Source organism: Bidens hawaiensis, unplaced genomic scaffold, assembly GCF_021521415.1.
Source record: "Bidens hawaiensis isolate Kalapana, Puna unplaced genomic scaffold, B.hawaiensis_p1.1 tig00000780_1, whole genome shotgun sequence".
Lineage (NCBI taxonomy): Eukaryota > Viridiplantae > Streptophyta > Magnoliopsida > Asterales > Asteraceae > Bidens > Bidens hawaiensis.
The window spans coordinates 1653378-1665003 of NW_027491045.1; the positions used below are offsets into that span (position 1 = coordinate 1653378).

Genomic DNA, 11626 nt, shown 5'->3' on the forward strand with positions numbered 1-11626 from the left:
TAAATATATAGCCGGCTTCACTTAGCCGGTGTAAATTTAGCCGCCAAAATTGAATATTTTAACTCTATTAAATATTTAGCCGCATTCACTTAGCCGTTTTTTTAGCCGGTGTAAATTTAACCCCCAAAATTAAATATTTTACCTACTCACTTAATTATTTAGCCGGCTTCGCTTAGCCGCCAATGTTTACTTTTTATAAAATTCCGTGCCCATAAAGTGGAGGCTAAGGCTTAGCCGCCTTAGCCGACTTCGGTGACGTAGCAGTTGTTTATTGGTTAAAAAACCAATTATTAAAGAGATGTAGGCTAAATAGACATGTCTATTTTGATAATTTTGCAGTCAAGCTTGTCTATTTGGGTAATTTTATTATAACCAAACTTGTCTATTTTTAGTCATACATATTATTATTATATTTAAGCTTTTAACTCACTGCCACAAACCAACTGACTTTTTTCAGTTTCACTTACTAATCACACACTCTTCTCTCTCACTATTTAAAAAAGCTTTGTTCTTGACACTCTTTATTCTTCCAACAGTCTTTGGTGAGTTAAGTTTATGCACACCTCTTTTTATTTCTTGTCTTTATACTTCACAATTTGTTCCTGTTTTTACCCAATTCCACTTACAAGATATGATTTTTAACTGATCTTTACTGCTTCAGACACTGCAATACTCTGTTTCTTGATATTTATCAATCATGGTTTGCTTCAAGATTCATCTTTACCCCATAAAGTTTCCACCTTTACATCATCTTTCCTGTTGTTCTTGAATAATCTTGATTCTTCAAGGGTTTTATCAAGAAACCCAAGTGGGTGTTTGTGATAATGTCTTTAAATTGCAAGATTTCTGGATTAAAGATGAGGAAGGCTAAAGAGCCTCTCAAAAGATCTAATTGTGGGTTGAAATGGAAAAGATTGGTCCTTTTTGTGTGGGTTCTTGTTGTGGCAGTTGGGTTTGGTTTATATTTGCTTAGTGGTGTTTTTATGAAGAAGATGGAGGTAGCTTCATCATTCTTAGAATCAAATCAGGTTTTACTATATTTTGTTTTCACTTTTTTGATTTATGCCTTTTAAACATTTTTTTAGCAAATTTACTTTGTTCTAGAATTATGATCATTAGTGTCTTACATAACTTGATTAGGATGATTGAAACACTTAGAATTCGTAAACCGCGCTAGAATTTAGTTTTATATGTTCACTAAGTTATAAATAGTAAGCTCGTGTGTTACGCTGGTTGAATTAAGGAAATATTAATTAATGAAGATTTTCTTTAGTTTTGCAATTCGTAAATTTGTATATTACGAAGGGGTGAAATGTGAAATAAGAGAAGCGAGAAAAAGTAGGTTGGACTCACAGAATTGTGACACGTGACACTGAATAGTTATTGTAATTTAATAGGCATAGATTTAGAATGTCTCATAAAAGACTTTTAATAGGCGAAATCCATTTAATTCATGTCATCTATGATCTAACACATGTAATCTACAAGAAACTTTAGAAACATGCCATGACAAAGGTGTACTCATTAATTATTGGTGTCTTTCAGATAACCACTTTGAAATGTACCAAACAATTGGGAGATGATATGTCAACAAAGCATGAAATTTCTTGTTCTCTAAAAGTGCCATATCATGAACAAAATGTGGAAATGTGGGGTCAATGCCCTATACATGATAATAAAGCTCTTATGGTACTTGCAAGTGAGGATAATGATATTATCAAACTATGCATATGGGCTCTTTTTATAATTGCAATTTGTTCGTTGGTTCTTTATTTGTGGACGAATCGTAAAGGTAAAATGAAGACGAAAGAGCATACGAGAAGTGCGGGAAAGTGGATGAAGAAGCTGCTAGTGCTATTTGTGTTGTTTGGCGTTACTTTATCGGTTTGGTTATTTTGGTACTTAAACGAAGGTATTCAATTAAGAAGAAAAGAAACTTTATCAAGCATGTGTGACGCGCGTGCACGAATGTTGCAAGATCAGTTCAATGTGAGCATGAATCATGTTCATGCACTTTCTCTTCTTGTATCCACTTTCTATCATGGGAAACAACCTCCCGCTATTGATCAAGTAATAGTTCCGTCTATCTAACGTTGTCTTTTGTCGAAACATTCTAAATTAAGAACCTTTACGAGTTTATGTATGTTTTTGTAGAAAACTTTTGGGGAATACACGGAAAGAACGTCTTTTAAGAGGCCGTTAACTACTGGTGTTGCGTATGCGACTATGCTCTGAGAGTGCGACATTTTGAAAGAGAGAAGTTTGAGAAAGAACATGGATGGACAATAAAGAAAATGGAAACCGAAGATCAAGACCAAACATTGGCTCAAGATTGTGATCCCGAGAATCTTGATCCTTCCCCTGTTCATGATGAATACGCTCCGGTTATCTTATCTCAAGATACAGTTTCTCATATTGTTTCTATTGATATGATGTCTGGAAAGGTAACTTTCTTTATCAAGCTTAAAAGGGTGTCATTAATAGGTGGAAAATTCTTGACCCGTTTACATACAATGGGTCGACATGTCTTGTTTTTATCTCAAATGGGTAAAAAATACTAGCTTTAAGCGAAACGGGTCAAAAGTTGCTCAAAGTCTCTTTTAGATGCATGATACCTTCTAAATCAAATTATTCAATATAAAAAAAATAAAAAAAAAACTAGGTTCTGTTGAAATCAAATGATTTTTGTAATCATATTTTTTTACACAGTAGTTATTTATAAAAACATTATTAAGCTTGAACAAAAGGGTGAATCCAAATCGTACTAAAAAGTTACTAGATTGACCCGTTACATTTAGGGGTGTGAATTTCTAACACAACACAAATCTAACATGATTATTCGCGGGTTTGGGTTTGGTATTAATTACTTTGGGTCGGTTTCAGGACTAACCCGCTTAGCTAAATGGGCCGTGTTCGGGTCAACCGGACGTGCTCGTGGGTTAACCCAAAATTTTTTTTTTGGTTTATGATAATTGTTTTTTGTGAAATAAATTAAATCGGTTGGGTATCTTATGGTAAAACTAAAAACTAAGAAAGAAAATTGACATAAGACTTTATAATTAAAATGTAACTGTTTAATATTAATTTTTATTTTCTTTTAAATGTAGATTTAAAGTATTAATATGTGAAAAAACTAAAAATCTTTCGGGTCAAACGAGTCGTGTTCGGTCAACCCTTTAATATGCACTTTAGCATGATTTTCGGGTTCGGGACGTGTCGGGTTGGACCCGCCAACCCACAAACGTGACCTGTTTAACACCCCTAGTTACAAACTTTCCACCTTTAGTCTTCTTACTTGCTTCATTCTTGGCCAGTTTCACTCATCAAGTTAATTTAAGAACAAACAATATATGGAAAATTCTATAACTTGTTGTCTTAATTTTCTTTCTCACTCTCTTTAGGAAGACCGCGAAAATATCTTGCGAGCAAGGGCATCCGGAAAAGCAGTCTTGACATCTCCTTTTAAGCTATTAAAATCAAACCACTTAGGAGTTGTGCTTACTTTTGCTGTTTACAACACTCATCTTCTTCAAGATGCTACACCCGAACAACGAATCAAGGCTACCGTGGGGTAGGTTTGATGTTAATACATTATATAACTGATTAAAAATTTACCTTATATCATAAAAATGAAAACTTTTTAATGTAACAGGTACCTAGGTGCATCTTATGATGTCCCGTCACTCGTTGATAAGCTTCTACACCAGTTAGCAAGCAAACAGACCATTGTTGTCAATGTTTATGACACAACGAATGTTTCTGCAGTTATTAGAATGTATGGTCCTGAAGAGATTGATACGGGTTTACTTCGTGTTAATAATCTTGACTTTGGTGATCCTGCTAGGAAGCATGAAATGCATTGCAGGTTATATTTTACAAACTTTTGACTTTTTTTTAAATTTCAAAAGGACACCACTGCCAAGTTCTGGCCTCATCATAATCAGATTTTTTTTTTCTAACAGGTTCAAGCAAAGGCCTTCTCCACCGTGGACCGCAATACTAGCTTCTAGTGGAGTGCTTATTAACACTTTTCTTCTCGGTCATATCTTCTATGCAGCTATTAATCGAATTGCGAAAGTAGAGCGCGATTACAGGGAAATGATGGAGCTCAAACATCGTGCTGAAGCTGCTGATGTGGCAAAATCTCAGGTGCATATACATTTTACAACAGTTTTCATATTTGCTTTTTTTTTTTACTTTAATTATACATATAATCTCTTTTTGTAGTTTCTTGCAACGGTTTCACATGAAATCAGGACCCCGATGAATGGTGTTTTAGGCATGCTGCAAATGCTTATGGACACAAATCTTGATGCAAAACAGTTGGATTTTGCACAAACTGCACATGCTAGTGGAAAAGATTTAATCAAGTTGATTAATGAGGTTCTTGATCAAGCAAAGATTGAATCCGGAAGGTTTGAACTTGAAGCTGTCCCTTTCGAGTTGCACACGATTCTTGATGATGTAATATTATCTTTTTCAACCAAATGTCAAGAAAAAGGAATCGAGGTAGATGTTAAACAGTCCATTTATTTTATTTATACTATTTATTATTAGTTTATTGGTATTATATGTTTTTTTTATAATTAAAGACTAAAACTTTGTTCTTGTGGATGAGAAGCTTGCAGTTTATGTTTCTGATCAACTTCCTGAAGTTGTCGTTGGAGACCCCGTTCGTTTCAAGAAAATTATCACAAATCTGGTTGCTAATTCACATAAAGTTAGCATCTTTTCTCTTCTTTATTACATTTAACACACGATAATGTGACTTATGTTCTTTCGTTAACATATGTTTTTTATTTGCAGTTTACACATGATAGAGGACACATATTTGTGTCAGTGCATCTAGCAGCTGATGTGGCACGGGAAACGGACATGAAGGATGACATGCTAAGAAAAATCTTGAACGGGTCAAAGTCAAACTTAGCGTGCGACACTTTAAGCGGGCTTCCTGTGGTCAACCGGAAGAAAAGTTGGGAACTTTTTGAAAATTTGAGCTGTAATGATTTGATAAACGAGTCTGGAAAGATCAAAATATTAGTCACCGTTGAAGATAAAGGTGTGGGAATCCCGATAAACGCACAAAACCGTATCTTCATGCCTTTTATGCAGGCTGACAGCTCACCATCAAGAACTTACGGTGGGGCTGGGATCGGTTTGAGCATTAGCAAGCGGTTGGTAGGTTTAATGGACGGTGAGATTGGTTTTGTTAGTGAACCTGGTACTGGAAGCACTTTCTCGTTTACAGCTGTTTTTATGAAAAAGGAAGCGTGTTCGGTTGATAATGTGCTGCAACAGTATCATCCAACCGTGTCTGAGTTTAGGGGACTAAAGGCGTTGGTTATTGATCAGAAAGATATAAGAGCAGGAGTAACAAAATACCATCTTCAAAGAATTGGATTATCAGTTGAGATCACATCTAGTTTTGATTCTGCACAGTCTTACCTGTCAAAAAGGTAGGTTAGTTAAATAGGTGGTTAAATGGGCGGTTCGGGCAAGTTGGGTAACAGGTCAAACTGTGTTCCATTTAAGGGCGTGCGTGGGTCGGGTTTGGGCTAAAATTGAACCAAAAACTGGAATTTAGGTTATTCTTGAAAACCCTTCGGTTGGAGTTCGGGTTTGGTTCGGTTTTTTGGTTTTTCAATTTGGGCTTTAAATTTTCGGGCCAAAAAAAATTGACCCGGCCCAGAATATAACTTTTGGCCTAAATCCTTTTGTTAATCAATAATTAATTGATTGTTGTACATTTGGGCTAAAATATATGGTTACACTATTTGTTAAATTCTTATAAATTATTTAAAACTTCAAAAAAAAAAACAAAGATGCAATATCTATAAATTCGGTTTGGTTCGGATTTCACAAAAGCATAAAGCCAAACCGTCGATTTTTGGTTGGGTTTAGTTATTTTGGTTTCGGATTGGTTTTTCGGTTTCCTGCACACCAGTGGTTCCAATTAATTGTTTCAAATATGATTAAAAGTTGTATTTTTTTAATAATAATCTAGTTTTTTTTTAATGATTTAGATGTTTTATACGTTAAAATTACATTTCGGCGCAACTTTCGACCCGCTTGACCAGGTCAATCCAATTGAACCTTTTTTTCCCTTTTAGCTATTTTTTCTTGAACTTTACTTATTGGAAATAAAACATAACCTGAATCGGCCTTCTTATAAGTAACTATTGTTTCGTTTCTTACATCATTAACCATTTTTACATTATTTTTTTTTTGTATTTTTTGTAGTGATTCATCTGGTTTTGAAGTGATTCTTGTTGACCAAGAAGTGTGGGATAACGAAAACGGTCTTGCATTTCTTCGCAGCCTTAAAAGTAGCACGAAACTATTTCTATTGGTCAACTCTATAAACCCTGTAATAGACGAGTTACAATCGGCTAACTTGGTGGCAACTTTTGTGGAAAAGCCTCTAAGATTAAGTGTCTTGATTTCTTGCTTTCAAGAAACACTTCCTTTAGGAGCCAATAGAGTCGTAGCATTAAGTAAACAATCGACTCTCGAGAATCTGTTACGTGATAAAAGAATCTTGGTGGTTGATGATAATATTGTAAATAAGCGAGTGGCGGAAGGCACATTAAAGAAGTATGGAGCTATTGTCACTTGTGTAGATAGTGGGAAGGCGGCTTTAGAGAGGCTTAAACCTCCTCACTCTTTTCATGCTTGTTTTATGGATCTCCAAATGCCTGAAATGGATGGGTAAAATCTTGTCAAATGTCTAAAATACCCTTCAATATGCTAATATAATGATTTTGGTATCTGTTTTTAGGTTTGAAGCTACTAGACAAATTCGCAGGGTAGAGAGTTTGGTTAACGAACAGATCAAATCCGGTGAAGTGTTAATGGAATTGTACGGGACAACGTGTCACTGGCATACGCCTATTTTAGCAATGACAGCCGATGTGATTCAGGCAACCGATGAAGAATGCATGAAGTGTGGGATGGACGGGTTTGTTTCGAAGCCTTTTGAGGAAGAACAGCTGTACTCGGCTGCAGCTTGTCTTTTTGAGTCTGGTTGACGGTCCAATGGTCAAGTATAGCGGCTCACACGGGCTACCTAACCTAACCCACGGGTTAATTCTCCTCAGAACCAGCAGCATGACCATTGTCCAGCATAATTGGCTGCACATTGCTGTTCTTGTCATGGTATAATTTTTTTTCAATAAAGATTATTACTTTTCTATATAATCAATCATTTCGTACACGGGTTTGAAAAATCTTGAAATTTTGCGGTTAAAAGCTTGTTTTTTTCTTAACTTTCAGTAATGATGAGCATGGGATCAAGAAATCATCAGTTTGTCTGAAGAGAATGGGACAGAGACTCATTCAAACCTGAATCATTCAGATCTGAATGAACCAAATAGCCCCTTAGTTTACCTCATGTAGAATGTAATTAATATGCATGTATGTTTGTAAATAGCAAATGCTTATAGTAATTAAAGGCACAAACTTTTTCTTGATATTACATGAATGTATATAAAGATTTATATGCATAATGCAGACATTATTTCAAGCAAGATTCAATGACTTGCTAAATTGGTGTATGAGTCCAATTAAGGCTACCAACATGTATAATTGTTTGAAACAACTCAGGCATCCCATGAAACACAACATCCTTAAACTCCTTCCATTTAGGATCATACTTCACCAGATTCCCACCTCTATATTCCATCAAAATCTCACCACTCTTCAACACACACAAAACCTTAACCATCTTCCCATGAACCGCCTTCCGCCATATCCGATAATCATGACTCAAAACCTTAGCCAAATACGCGCCATGGATGTTGAAAAGCTTCGTCCACGACTCTTTCACATTGTACTCCTTCATCACCCAAATCTCCAACTTCCCGTATCCACACGACACCGCCGCAGCCAGACAACCGTCGATCACTGCTAGGTGGTAGTTACTCCGGTTAACCGGCTTTGAAACCAGCTTAAATTTTTCGTCTTCCAGGTCGAACGAAACTATAGTTCGACCTGGAAGCCCCCCCGAGCCGCCCTGGGCGGCTCACCCAATGCAATCTCCCATTCACCACCACCACTTCCTTCGCTTGTCGGTCGAGCTGGTACGGCACTTTCCCAAAGCATCTCCAACCATTATTCAAACCCGAACTCAAACTTGAGCCAATGGTTAACACATGAACCTCGGACCGTGGGTAACTCCCGTTATTTCGAGTTAACTTAACCGTGGTTCGGTAATACACAATCCTAACAACCTTGTACTCATTCGTACCCGGATGAAACCCGAACCCAAACACCAACTCCTGGTCTTTAAACTGCCTACATTTGGGAAGTTCAAGATGGTTCCTAGTAAACGGATTAAACACGTAAACCGGTTCACCGTATAATGAATCCGACAAACACAACAACCCATTGCAAGATCCCACAACATTAAACTCTGGCATGGCACTACAAAATGGTGTAGATATCTTTCTTACAATCTTCTTCTGCTTCTTCTGCTTCTGCTTCTTCTTCTTCTTCTTCTTCTTCTTCTTCTTCTTCTAATAATAATAATAATAATAATAATAATAATTATTATTATTATTATTATTATTATTATTATTATTATTATTATTATTATTATTATCACCATCATACTCAACAAAGTATAACTGGTTTCGGATCGGATAATCACAATGAAACACCAAAACCGGGTTCGCCTTGACCGCGGTTGGATGATGGAGCCTTGGCAGCTCAGGGTCATGTGACAACCCGTAGCATGACCGGTTAACAAACCGGAAATGAATAAGTGATGATATGGGAAGTCTAGTAAGGACATCAAGAAGTAAATCTCTTGGTAAGTGATCAAAACAAGATGTGTAGTTCTTGATCAAGATTAATGTTTCTTGATCTTGATCTTCATGATCAAGTTTAAGTTTTTTGTTAATGGGTTCATGTTCAAAGATTGAATCCATGAATGATGAATCCAATAACCCAAGAAACTTGATGAATATGAATATGAATATGAAGGTGAAAGAATGGAGAGATTAAAGGGAAAAAAGAAAGATGCTTTTGGGAGGAAAGCACAATGAAAATGAATAATAATAATAATAATAATATAGGTGTAAGGTGTTTAAACTTTGATGGTAACAATATATGCTAGGTGGAGTTGTACATTTTGTATGGTATAGTATATATTAATTTTAATTTTTAACATTGTTTGGCTAGGTTGAATAAATTGAAGTCATGGGGTCCATGTTTGAATAATAATTTGTAAGCATATGTGACAAAAGTCCACCTTTTCTCCATTAAAAACGGGTGTTGGGACAAAACTTTCAGGCTGAGAAGATAATGACTCTTTCTCTCTCTCTCTAGTCTCTCTCTCTATATATAAATATATAAAAAATATATAGATAGATATATAGATTTATAGGTATTACCTCCATGAATTAGGGTAGTTTTATCTTTATTATATTATTTTTTGATTTATTTCAAGTGAAGGTGGGATAATAACAACTATGACTTTTGCCAAACCTTTCATCTTAAAAAAGGTTTCAACATCCACACACTAACCAAAACCTACTTTTGACTTTGTAAACATTGCAACTTTATGGGTCAAAGAGTAAAAATGGTAACTATGTTTAAAAAAGCTAAGTTTGACATTACAAATGGTTTATTATTATTATTATTATTAAAATATATATAATCCTCTATCATGCAACTATTTGATGGTCTTTGAGGATAATTGAGACATGGTCAAGATCAAATGATGGGTTGTGGTTTGATTCACTAACATACAAGAAAACCCATAGGCTATGATAATTTGTACTTTTGAAATAAAAGTTAAACTATTTAGTTCTTGTTACGGGGCATGTTATACAAAGTTACAAACACCACTGACATATTATGCATGTGCCATTAAGTCATATGGCACGACTGTAAGATCTTTTATATGAATCGTTGAAGATGGTTAGCAAAAGTTATAAGCATGGTTAAAAAAATCATGCATAGGCTTCAAGTAAACAACGAGTAATCTCAATTACCCCCCAATCGTCTGATTGACGTCTAGCGACTTATGTAACCATGGTTATAAGCGGGATGCAGGTGTATAATTTGGAAATTAGCTAGCCGGCCAGCTGGAGTGTGATGTTGGATATATATGATTGATATTTGATATTTGATATTTGATATTTGATGTGCAGGTACACTGCACCAATGAGAAAGCTTGCCATGTGGTTGTGGATGACATCCAGACACCTTCCACATGATCCAACACAAACTACAGCCGTGTTCGGATTTTGTTTCATTATTTTCTGAAAAGTTCACTGCTCTTGTCATATATATAAACCCCACCTCTCTCTCTCTCTCTCTCTCTCTCTCCCCCCATTTTCTCTCTCTAACTATTTAAACAATAATCTCAACTTTTCTGCTCAAGATTTTGCTCCAAGTTCTCATTGTTCATTAGTAAGTCACCTAACTCACTTCTCATTGTTCATTAATCATTAGTAATATTTTATACTCGTTCGTTATGTTATGTTATCTTATGTTATGTTATATATTGAACGACCCTCTATGTATATATATGGTCCATGTTGATCTTGCAAGATCCTAACAGACCCCTACCACAGACTCATTTTTAAATTATATACACGCATATATTTATATACTGGTGGCCCTGTTAATCCTGCAAGAGCACAGCCCCTACAAAACCAGATTTAAATATTGCATAAACAATTTATGACATTTTTGTCATTTTACTAAATGTAGGTTTTTATTTATTTTTGGGTTAAATGTGTTGGCCACGTGGCCTTAATTGTGTTGATCAAGTTTGAATGAAAATTTGGTAGTCGTTTATGTAATTACGTTTAATCAAAGGGTCTTTGTGTAATATGTAACGGTATCTTTTATTAGTGTTAGTTAGTTGGTTAGTTAGTTAGTTAGTTAAGTGGTTAAATAACCGCTATTCATATTGTTATAAATAGGGATGTCGATGTAAACAGAAAGCACGTGTCTCTGCCTCTCTGGTATTAATACAAATTCATGTTTAGGGTTAATTGATCCCTTGATCTTCTTTGTTCTTGTGGTTTTGTTCTTGATTGAATACTTGTTGCGATGATTTCATGGGTACTATAAAATGTTGGTGATTTGTTAAGGGGAATTTTAGCAATGGTGCATAGAATATGTACAAGGCAACATATTTAGAACTACAAGCAACTATAGATTACACACATGTGGTGAATGGGAGTACATATTGTAGCAAAATACAAGTATATCAGTCTTGTTATTTACCAAATGCATACCTCTTGTAATTACTTTGATACATATGCATAACAGGTGCGAATAACTTTAAAAGTTGTATAAAAATTCTAAACACTAGGGTCACGCACCTCATTAATGTGGCGCGAAAAAGATTCGTGATTACACCCATGTGATAGTGATTAAAGAAAGGGAAAACATATGATGTTTTTTTAGATCTTCTTTTTCTTGTGAAACTTTACTTAAGTCTAAAGAAGTCACCTATGTTTTTCTAGTAGCTTATTCTTTATTTACTTTATTCAAATTCTATATTTCTTTACATTTCCTCCATCCTTTTAGCTCTCTTTTTTTTACAATTTTTGTTCTTTTTTAATCTTTTTAAAGCATGTAAACACACCCTTTGAGCTTACTGATCACA

At 35.2% G+C, this 11626-nt stretch overlaps 2 pseudogenes across 1 annotated transcript; one reads left to right on the forward strand and one right to left on the reverse strand.

Moving 5' to 3' along the window:
- Window positions 1-572: 572 nt before the first annotated feature.
- On the forward strand, window positions 573-7316 carry LOC143537830 (histidine kinase 2-like; annotated as a pseudogene). The gene is made up of 12 exons (XR_013136148.1): window positions 573-1028; window positions 1546-2070; window positions 2155-2444; window positions 3402-3571; window positions 3653-3865; window positions 3963-4149; window positions 4228-4509; window positions 4622-4720; window positions 4807-5456; window positions 6241-6708; window positions 6779-7155; window positions 7273-7316. The product of XR_013136148.1 is annotated as a histidine kinase 2-like (transcript).
- Window positions 7317-7445: 129 nt separating this feature from the next.
- Window positions 7446-9343, reverse strand: LOC143537841 (F-box protein At3g07870-like; annotated as a pseudogene).
- Between the last annotated feature and the right edge of the window lie 2283 nt (window positions 9344-11626).